General features: G+C 44.8%; 1 protein-coding gene across 3 annotated transcripts in view; it reads right to left on the reverse strand.

Annotated features, from left to right (window-relative positions):
* Positions 1-11,816, reverse strand: part of LOC142466794 (uncharacterized) — a 116,597-nt gene that overhangs the window by 52,238 nt on the left and 52,543 nt on the right. For 2 of the 3 annotated variants that reach the window (XM_075572214.1, XM_075572216.1), the window contains exon 1: positions 836-927. The exons of the other annotated variant lie outside the window; for it this stretch is intronic. The gene's annotated coding sequence lies outside the window, so the exon portion shown is untranslated. Of the gene's footprint in view, positions 1-835; positions 928-11,816 lie in introns of those variants that run through there. 3 annotated transcript variants of the gene reach the window in all.

Below are 11,816 nucleotides of genomic sequence, written 5' to 3' on the forward strand. Positions count from 1 at the left end.
CGTTCCTGTGACGGGGAAAGACTTGTGTGGGGTGAGAGGAAAAGGAGTGCTTAGGATAGCTAGCAAGGAGAAAAGGCTGATTGTACAAACTCTTAGGCCTGGGACATAGTAAAGACCTTGGTACTGCTGCTCGCCCTTGCTTGCTGCCGCTCGCTCTACCAGGAGCTTTTTGCTGTCTTGGCAGAGGAGACAGCAAGCGCGCTTGGGAGGCGGGTATCACTGTGTGTGTGTGTCACTTGGTAGCTGTCAGTGTGTGTGATTGGGTAACTGTGTGTGTCACTTGGAAGTGGTCTGTGTGTTTGTGTGTCACTGTGGAACCTGTGTGTGTGTGTCAGCCCTTGAAAAATCACATTTTGCGGGCGACCACTTTTCGCGACGGCGCTTCGTCGCATTGTTGCCGTCGGGCTTACTATAAGTGCACGCGGTGGCGGCAATGCATTTGTTTTTGGGCGACGTTGCGTCACCGGCACCATAAGCGCGGCCTAAGGCTGCCATTTTTTTCAATCTTGAACTCATCTATTACACTCCTTTGATTGGGACTATATTTCAATGCTTTCAACTTGTTGATATAAGAGTTGCCCATTTATTTTTGGGAGAAGTTATTAAGATCAAACCCACAGTCAGTATTATGTATACACGTGGGGTCTCTGTATTTGGGGCCGGTCACATCCTTCAATTTTTAGGTATGACAGCTTTGAGTACACTAGGTGTGTATATAAATAGTTATTTTATTGCAGTAAGGTGTATGGTCTGAGGAGAGGACGTGTCTGTCCTGAAACGCCACGTGTTTGCATATACCTGCTCTGATGCTTTGAATACAAAGTAAGTTACTTACAGAAAAGGCTCCTGTGTGCTTCCTGCACCACTTTATTTCTTCATCTTCTCTTTCCCGGAAGTGGAGACACTGACTACATCCAGGTCACAGCTCTGTGTCCTACTGCGCATGCTCACACTAAGGGGATCATGGGAGTTGTAGTTTTTAGACTTCAAAACGGATCACGTTTTGTGTAGATTAGAAACATGACAGTAACATTTCCCAGGCACTGTGCTAGGGAAAGATAGTTTCTGCTGCATGTAGATGTGTTATACTCCTCCTGGTCCTTAATATATCTCAGTAAAGCTGCTTCAGTTCCTCCCTTTTGACCAATGCCGATTTGAAGGAGGTAACCTGGACATCCCCTCTCCCCTCTCTGTAGGGCTGGGGCAGCACAGGCTGCTGGTTTTGTTTTGGCTTTGAAATGCAGATTGTCCTGATTTTATCAATTAATTACTTTTCCAAGTTAATAACAAGAGCCCCGAAACCCCCCTGCTACCTCGCACAGAGCCCCCAACCTGCTCCCTCACGCAGAGCCCCCCCCCCCTCGTGCAGAGCCCCCCCGCCCCCTCGCACAGAGTCTTCCCCCGCTCCCTCGCACAGAGCCTCCCCCTGCTCCCTCGCAGAGCCTCCCCCTGCTCCCTCGCACAGAGCCTCCCCCTGCTCCCTCGCACAGAGCCTCCCCCTGCTCCCTCGCACAGAGCCTCCCCCTGCTCCCTCGCACAGAGCCTCCCCCTGCTCCCTCGCACAGAGCCTCCCCCTGCTCCCTCGCAGAGCCTCCCCCTGCTCCCTCGCACAGAGCCTCCCCCTGCTCCCTCGCACAGAGCCTCCCCCTGCTCCCTCGCACAGAGCCTTCCCCCGCTCCCTCGCACAGAGCCTCCCCCTGCTCCCTCGCACAGAGCCTCCCCCTGCTCCCTCGCACAGAGCCTCCCACTGCTCCCTCGCACAGAGCCTCCCCCTGCTCCCTCGCACAGAGCCTTCCCCCGCTCCCTCGCACAGAGCCTCCCCCTGCTCCCTCGCACAGAGCCTCCCCCTGCTCCCTTGCACAGAGCCTCCCCCTGCTCCCTCGCACAGAGCCTCCCCCTGCTCCCTCGCACAGCCTCCCCCTGCTCCCTCGCACAGAGCCTCCCCCTGCTCCCTCGCACAGAGCCTCCCCCTGCTCCCTCGGACAGAGCCTCCCCCTGCTCCCTCGCACAGAGCCTCCCACTGCTCCCTCGTACAGAGCCCCCCCTGCTCCCTCGAACAGAGACACCCCTGCTCCCTCGCACAGAGTCCCCCCCCCTGCTCCCTCGCACAGAGTCCCCCCCTGCTCCCTCGCACAGAGTCCCCCCCTGCTCCCTCGCACAGAGCCCCCCTCCCAGCTCCCTCACACAGAGCCCCCCCCCCCTCTGATTTTTTTAAATCCCCAGAGTGGGCAGCTCAATTGGTGTCCTGGTAAATTGGGTTTGTTTGATATAGTCCTTAATAGGAAAAGTAGTATAAAGTAACCCACTTAATATCACTACATAAAGATCCTGATATATAGTATTCTATTAATGCAATTCAATACTTATATCACACCAGTTGTATGACAATGTAGCAATGAGTACTAACTGGATACAGACTAGTAGTAATAAACAGATATTGTAGCTGTGTGTGTTAACATTGTCCAATATTGAGCATAATTAAAGCTGATAACATAGAAATCTCCATGAATAGTATGAGTATGAGACCAGTGATGCAGAATAATAATTATCTGTAATACTTGTCTATCAGGTAATCACATAAACAAGCTATCCGGTAGCTAGGAGAATCAGTAGCTTAATAGTGGCAGAATATTGCAGTGTCTATGTAAATACCCAAATAGATATCTATTCAATATAAATTGTCTTGCAGGGAGAAGGAGTTGCTCGGTGAGTAAAAACACAATCTCCCTGTGCCTCAGGCACCAAAAACATAGATTGTAAGCTCCACGGGGCAGGGACCTGTGCCTGCAAAATGTCTGAAGCGCCACGTAAAACTAGCAGCTATACAAGAACATGCTATTATTATTACTGTTTATGTGGTTACCTGATAGACAAATTTTACAGATAATTATTATTATACATATATATGTGTATCTGTATGTACGTGGTGGGGGGGGAGAGTCAATGTGGGAAATAGGGGGATCACTCTAGCAAGGCGGGGGGTGTTCCAAATGTTTCCCCACAGGGCGCTGAAATTGCTAAGGTCGGTTCTTGGAATGTAAAACTTTCAAACTTGACAATTTCACCTGTGGGGTCCGTTGATGGGTAACGGAACCTACAACCACAGTCAGTTAATCTTCCCTGAGGAAATCCCTCACGTGACGAAATGCGTCGGGACGTTTGCTGACGTGATTGATGTTCACCAATAAGAGACAGAGACCGTGCACAAGGCAAATTTCATTGAAGCACCGACAGCTGTGGTTTGGACGCAAGCTGCCTTTGGATGTAAGCCGCACATGCCAATACTGGCATCTGTGTGGACTTCAGCTATGGTTCCACACCATCAGAGACGGCATTAGCTTGGGGTTTTCTTCAATTGCACCGGGTAGCTAACCCTTCATGCACTGACATTGGATCCGTGACGTCATTTCTGCAGAGATTATTCTCTTAAATGCGAGGTTACCCTTAAAAAATTGTCAACAAAATTACGCTATGGAGCTTACGCTTCTTTTTCTATATCAAGATAGGGATAGACAGTGCCCTAATATAAGTGAAAATATTGTGAACATTTTAAAAGTAAGAGAGAGTGATCCATAGAATCCAAAAACGGAGCACAGCTTGGTGTGAAGAAGGATAGGGGCTACAAACCAGCAGCAATATAAAAAAACCTTTATTTAGTGATGGTGGGGGGGGGGGGGTCAGAACACACTCTGACGCGTTTCGGGACATTTGAAACTTCTAAACCTGAATGCTGGCAATACCTGAGGAAAGGTAGCAACGCAGGAACAGAGAAGATTTTCCCACCAAACCACAAGGAACAGATAAGACTTTCATTTATGAGACTTTTTATATCTGCTTATTTCATGCTATATGTTTGGGGCTGGGAGACATGCTTATCTAAAGGGAGTGGAGAATTGCATAATATTTCACTATAAATACTCCCAAGTGAATAGAAGCTTTGTTTACCCCTTGTTTGGATGGTTTCCTGATAATAAGGAAACAGGCGCAATAAAAGCCTTATTTAATTTCACTATAATCATTCTCCCTTGCATACCTCTGTGAGCGTCCGCCTACACTCAGCATAACCTTGTGTGACACTGTGCCTTGCTGCATCCTGCCTTGTGCCTTGCTGCATCCTGCCTTGTTCCTGCTGCTACCTGACCCCTGCTACGTATTGAACTCCGCATCTCTCCTCTCCTGACCCGGCTTACGTACGACCATTCTGAACTCTCTACTCCTGACCTCGGCTATCCTCGCAACGACTACTCTCCACTCTCCAATTCTAACCTTGGCAAAGTACAACAATGATCCGCTACTCTCCAATCCAGATCCGACAAGTATAAACAACTACTCTACCTTCTATACTCCTGACCCGGCTTGCAAGACCAATCTACACTCTAGGTGCACCCTCGCGGTTGTGGGCTTGCGTTTATACAATTCCCTACCTCAACCTCGCGGTCGTGCCGGGTTTGTGATGAGCTACGCGTTACAGTATGCTCAGCCACACAAACTTCGACCCCACTGAAGTAGGAAGAGTCCTGAGCACACACGCCAATGTCTTGTCTAATATTGAGGAAAAATTAGTGGCTAATGACCAACATATGCGCACCCTCCAGGAGAACTTCAGATCCCTCACTCTCTCTATACATGAGTAACGGCCTGTTCCTATCCCTGTCGCTCCTGGTGTAGTGTCTTCTGTCATGTCTGCCTCCCATCCGCTTCACGAACCCCGGCTACCTATCCCCAACTACTATGGAGGGGAACCCCACGAATGCCGGGGGTTCCTGAATCAATGCTTTACTCAGTTTGAGATAAATTCTTCACGCTTCACCTCTTCATGCGTCAAGGTGGCGTACATGATCTCTCTTCTTACAGATAACGCACTTGCCTGGGCTTCTCCCATCTGGGAACGGAGGTCTGATCTCACTCAAGACATCAGAGTTTTTACCAGGGAGTTCCGTAGGGTGTTTGGTACGCCCGGCCGTAAGGTATCTGCTGCTTCTACTCTATTCTATATTTTCCAAGGTAACCGTCCAGTTGCAAAATATGCACTCTGTCTAATTACTTTATATAGACCCACCAATCAAAAAGTAAAGTGGAAATTTTAACCCCCTCGTCGCTCAAACATAGCGCGAGGTCAAAAACCCAGTGTTAATCCTCTGATACATTTCTCATACATTACAATACTAAATCTTTATTAATATTGTGTGGTAAATTGGTGCATCACCTCCACAGGTCCTATTAGTATAATCTCCTTTTATAAATGAATCCAATATCCAGGATCAATGTGTGATAAGTGAACTATAGTAAGCCTCACAGGGTGATGTCCAGGACTTGTTGGTGCCACACGGCTACCAAACCACATCTCCAATATACATCAATTCACCCCTGGGGCAATCACATATAATAGGCCAGCAATGGAGGTAAACAATGATGGGCTATGCCCTTTACCTTCCTTCCATGGTATCCAGGTGAGAGGATTCTCCAGCGTGCAGCCCTCAGCAGTTAAGTACAGAACAGCAGAAGAGAAGAGGGGCACAGCTCACAGAGGGGGCATCAGCAACCGCAAATGATTAGGGCAACTCCAAAAGTGGGTAAAAATATCATACTTTATCAAGGTGTGAGAACCTTGAGAAAGTCCTACTCGGACGAAACGCGTTGGTGCGTTGTCCTATCTATATTCTGACCATTTAAGTATGATATTTTTACCCACTTTTGGAGTTGCCCTCATCATTTGTGATTGCTGATGCCCCCCGCTGTGAGCTGTGCCCCTCTTCTCTTCTGCTGTTCTCTAAATATTTATTAACCCTTAAACAAACATATAAAAATTGTTGATGAAGTGACTAGAGGAAGAGAAGAGAAACAACATTAACCTACTCTAAAAAGTAAATATTTAAGAATAGAAATAAAATCTTTATTAAACATGTGTGCAGATACTTGAATTAATACACTGCAAACCAAATAAGGACTGCATAAGGCAGAGTGATAATAACTTATAACACACCTAATCCCTTCTTTGAACAGCTAAAAGAATTTCTAACAAAAGGGAAAATTTCGGGAATAATTAATGACAACAAATTTAAATTTTTATGCAAGGATAAACCCAAACTACCTCTTTTTTATTTCTTACCTAAGATTCACAAAGATGTTTTAAATCCCCCTGGTAGACCTATTATATCAGGGATCGATTCACTTACTAATAATCTATCCCAATATATTGACCGTTTCTTATCAAAATATGTATCTACATTTAAATCCTATATTAAAGACACTACTGACATCATTAGGATCTTGAACGAACTAAAATGGGAGGATAATTACATTCTGGTCACGGCTGATGTATCAGCCTTATATACATAAATAATTCATACAGATGGGATAGAGTCTGTGAAGAGAGTCTTGGATAAAGATGGAGATATTAAAAAAGAACAAGCAGAGTTTATTTTAGAAGCTATTCGCTTTATCCTGGAAAATAACTTTCTCTGGTTCAACAATAAGTATTATCTACAAAGGTGTGGTACTGCCATGGGGACGAGGTTTGCACCGAGTTATGCGAACAGAGTCCCCCCATGATCTCGGTGCAAACCTTGTCTCCTGGCACAGATTTATCGATGATGTGGTGTTCATCTGGAAAGGGAGTGAGGAAGAGCTGATGCAATTTTTTGTGTATTTAGATAATAATGATCGTAACATCAGATTTACCCATGTGTGGAGCAAGCATGAAATTGAGTTCTTAAACTTGGTGATTTTTATAGAAAATAGGGAGCTAAACACTAAAACCTTCTTCAAAAAGGTAGACAGTAACAACTTCATATTAGAAGATAGCTGCCATAATCCACAATGGATTAAGAATATCCCATATGGCCAACTGAGAAGACTCAAAAGAAATTGTAGCGATGAAAATACATATCAGCAGCAATACAAAATCCTCATCAACAGATTTAAAGAATGAAATTACAATCAACACACTTTAAATAAAGCTGTAGAAAAAGTCAATTCTGTCCAGAGAAAGGACCTTTTGGTGGATAGGGTTAAGAATACTACTACTAACAAAACATTTAATATGTCTTTCCTTACACCCTATAACGAAGATGCAAATGAAATTAAGAAGGTGATTTGCAATCATTGGCATATTTTAAAAAATGATCCCGTTTTGAAGGATCATATTCCCGATATCCCTAATGTCATATTCAAAAGAGCCCCAAATTTGAAAAATAAGTTGGCACCTACTGCTGCGGCCGAGTTTATTCGAGCATTTGCCCGTTCTCGGCCGCAGCAGTAACCTGGCGCGCGCCGGAGGGTGCCGGGCGCGCGCCGAAGCAGCGGAAGAGCGCCCTCCGATCGGGGCGCTCTCCCTCCCGCTGCCGGGTCCGCCGGGTCCCCCGGAACCCCCTGCCGCCGTCCCACACATCGCGGGACACCAGGGCTCCCTCGGGGAGCCCTGGACGTGCGTGAAGGGGGCGCTGGCACCCGATGACGCGTGACCGCGCATCGGTGACGCGCGGCACGCCGAGGGAGTGGGGCTAGCAAGCCGGGGCATCCCCCGGCTTGCGGAACTAGCCCTGCTCGGATTAAGTGTGTCGGTAGTGTACTACCTTTAAAACAATACAAGCTGTAAGACCAAACACTTGGCTGGAGAAACCGAAAGGTTTCTTTGGTTGCTATTCATGCAATTCATGTCAGTTTAAAGAAACTGAGAAATTCCAGTTCACATTCAAAAATGTGGACCCGACTTACTACAATCTAGGTTCCTACGACTTGGTGCCCCAGCCATTGCCAAACCAATTGCTTCCATAGTCAACTCTATCCTGTCTGCAGGCTATATCCCTAAGACTTGGAAAACTGCCACAGTTGTCCCAATCTTCAAAAGTGGGGACAAAAACACTGTCTCAAACTACAGGCCAATCTCACTTCTCCCAATTCTATCCAAAGTTATGGAAAAATGTGTCCACTCCCAATTAAGCGATTTCTACACCAAGACAAATTTCCCTAGCCAATTCCAGTCTGGGTTTCGTCCCAAACACTCCACCGTAACTACCCTGCTAAAAGTTTGCAATGAAATCCAGTGTGGAATGGAACGGGGACAACTCACTGGTGCAGTGTTCCTAGATTTTGCAAAGGCTTTTGACACAGTTGATCATGTTATCCTGCTTAACAAACTCCAGAGCTCTGGAATAGGAAAACATGCTTTAAACTGGTTTCAGTCCTACCTATCAGGTAGATCCCAACATGTGTCCATCTCAGGCTCTAACTCCAACCCCCTGGATATCACCTGTGGTGTCCCGCAAGGCTCTGTTTTGGGGCCCCTACTCTTCTCAGTGTTCATTAATGATCTTCCCACAGCTTGTAAGGAAGCCTCAATACACATGTATGCAGATGACACAATCCTATATGCACACAGCCATAGCCTCTCTGACCTTCAACACATACTTCAGTCTGACTTTTTGAGACTCGAAAACTGGATTTCCCAAAACAAACTGTTTTTAAACACTGACAAGACTGTAACAATGGTATTTGGGACCAAGACTAAATTTGTAAAGCTTCCAGTGACCGAGCTCCTGATTAGAACCAACACCACCCTAACACCTGTCACTAGTTTTAAATAACTGGGCTTATGGTTTGACTCCCACTTAACATTCGGGATGCACATTGATACCCTGACAACCAAGACCTATGCCAAACTAGGGGTACTTTACAGGAACAAATCCTCCCTAAGTCTCCTGGTCAGAAAGCATATTGCACAGCAGATGCTAATGCCAATTATTGACTATGGAGACATAGTATATGGCTCGGCACCTCAAACCCACCTTAGCAAACTTGACACCCTCTACAATTCAATTTGTCGTTTTGTTCTCCAATGCAACTATAACACACATCACTGCGAAATGCTCAAAGAACTAGATTGGTCATCACTAGAGTCTAGGCGCAAAGTTCACCTTTCCTGTCTCACCCTCAAATACTTTCTGGGCAAGCTACCCAGCTACCTGAACAAGCTCCTCACCCCTACCACATGCAGCACCTATCACCTGAGATCAGACTCCAAAAGACTATTCATGGTCCCAAGGCTCAACAAAGTATCCGGACGTTCCTCCTTCTCCTTCCGTGCACCCCAAAACTGGAACAACCTACCAGAGACTCTCATATCCACCACCAGCTTAAGTTCTTTCAAATCTACGGCTGTCTCACACTTTAATCTGGTCTGTAACTGTTTCATACGCCCATAATATATATTATCTTTAACTGTGCACGCAATGTCTTGTATATAATGTATACCTTGTTCATTTATGTAACTGTATTTGTAACCATGTATTATTTGTTTTACTCTGCCCAGGACATACTTGAAAACGAGAGGTAACTCTCAATGTATTACTTCCTGGTAAAATATTTTATAAATAAATAAATAAATAAAAAACAGGAGAATTATCCAAAATAGATAGCTATATTAACTGTAAATCTGAATTTGTGATTTATTTATTGCAATGCACTTGTGGGTTGCAGTACATTGGACGTACTTCGAGACCATTGCGCACCCGCATTTTGGAACATGTGGGAAATATTAAAAAACGTCTCATTACCCACAATTTATCTAAACATTTTTTAACATTTCACAATTCTGATCCCAAGTGTTTGAGTTTTATAAGTATTGAACATGTGACCATACATTGGAGGGCGGGCAATAGGCTGAACAGTCTGGCTAAAAGGGAAACATACTGGATTCACAAAATGCAGACCCTTGCCCCCCATGGGTTAAATGTAGACATAGATATAGGTGCTTTCCTAACTTAGGGCCTCATGCAGTAAGCGCCGAAAAAGACCTCTCGTCAAGTGTTCCTTATCGGCATGATTGTGCCGATTTTCCCTCGCCGTATGCAATAAGTGCCGAATCCATTCCGAATCAAGCCGAAAACAGTTGTTCTCACTCTGCCGATGATTTGCCGATCACACACAGATGTATCGGCGTGCATGGCGAGGTGGTGTTAGGGTCTCAAATTAAACTTCTTGCTGAATCTGCCGAAGCAAGCATGTTTTGGATTGCGCGGCACATTTAAAGGCAGCGTGTATTTTTATTCAGTCTCTGTGTTGTTGGGAGAGAGAGAGACACAGAGCTGGGCAATTTACATATTTCATATTGACTGAGATTGTTGTTGTGTATTGTGAGAGCTTTGTCCTGTGTTGTTTTGTTAACATCTTTGTCTTGATGTCACTTTATAAGTGTTCAGTGCGATTGTCGTTACATTTCTTTTCTGTTCTTTGTAAGTGCTAGAGGTATGGCCGAAAGGCGTGGGAGGAGTGATGCTGGTGTGAATGGTACTGGTAGTCGTGTGAGTAGGCATCTGAGTGAACGGAGGATTCAGGGGAGTGATGTTGCTGCGAGTGCGAGTGATGTTGCTGGGAGTGCGACTGGTGTTGCTGTGACTGCGAGTGCTGCTGGTGGCTCTGTTGATGGTGCTGCTGGGGTGTCTGTTGCTTGTGCTGCTGGGGTATCTGGTGGTGGGGTGCTTGGTGGTGGGCCGCTTTTGGAGTCTCTTCCATTGGAAGAAGGAGAGTCCAGTCAGCAGCAGCCAAGCTCTGGGGCTGGATGTGGTCAGAAGAAACGTGTCGAGCGGCCACATAATCCTCGTTTCAATGAAGAGGAAAACACAGCTCTGGTCACTGGGATTTTGAAGCACTATGACTGTCTGTATGGGCATTTACTAGGTAAGTCTATCTTTGCATTGATTGTTCAAAGACATGTTATCCTATCACATGTGAAATGTCTGCATATCAATCTATTATTCTATAATATCTATCAATTAAAGTTAATTGTTACACACATAATCCTTCATGCTTTATAATGTCCATAACAATCAGTCAAAAAACGTTGCCTAAGTTCATACAATATTCATGCAACCTTTCTTAGATTTATATGTTTCTACGTAAATGCTCATGTGCTACACATAATCTACGTAAAGCAGCATGTTTGGTATCTTTTGGAACAGGTAGCAGTTATTGAAATTGCTCGTTTGTTTAAAAATAATGAACCTCATCTATTTTTTATGTATTTCAAGGGCAGACAAGTTCAGCATCAAAAAAAGAAAAGTGGGACAAAATAACATTGGCTGTGTCTGCGTGTGGGAATCATGTCAGGGACTGGACGAATTGTCGGAAGAGATTCGATGATATCAGGGCAAACTTAAAGAAAAAAATACAAGCACAACGGATGCATGCTTCTGCCACTGGAGGCGGGCCACCAGCACAATCTCTAATCTTAACTCCATTGGAGGAGCAGATGCGGGAAAAAATTCTTCCTGTTGTCGTGGAGGGATTGGCAGGGGACAGAGATATCGGAATTTATTCGGCTCCATTTCCACCAGGTGACAAATGTTACTGTACTACGCGTGTCGTATGTTACAAGTCTTATCTATATTTTCGTGGACACTTATAGTTTCTTCCCAATATAAGCATACCGACAAATATATATCTGTATATATGTATCTCTCTCTCTCTCGCTTTATATATATATATATAGATCTCTATATATATATATATATATAGAGATCTATATATATATTTATATATCTAAATGTAAATACAACTGTATGCTCATCTACATGTCTTAGGCAGGTCTGCAACCCCGCCTTTCCCCATTATCACCCAGCACACAGCACTTCCACTGCAGCAAGGCATTCTGAGAAATGACATGCAAATGAGCACACAGTGCCACTTTTTGCTTCAAAAACCATTTTTAACATGGTTCCTTAACTTAACTCAGTATATATATATATCTATAGATCTATAGATATATAGATCTATATATATATATATATATATATATATATATATATAGATCTATATAT

Source organism: Ascaphus truei, chromosome 15 (assembly GCF_040206685.1).
Source record: "Ascaphus truei isolate aAscTru1 chromosome 15, aAscTru1.hap1, whole genome shotgun sequence".
NCBI classification, from domain to species: Eukaryota; Metazoa; Chordata; class Amphibia; order Anura; family Ascaphidae; genus Ascaphus; species Ascaphus truei.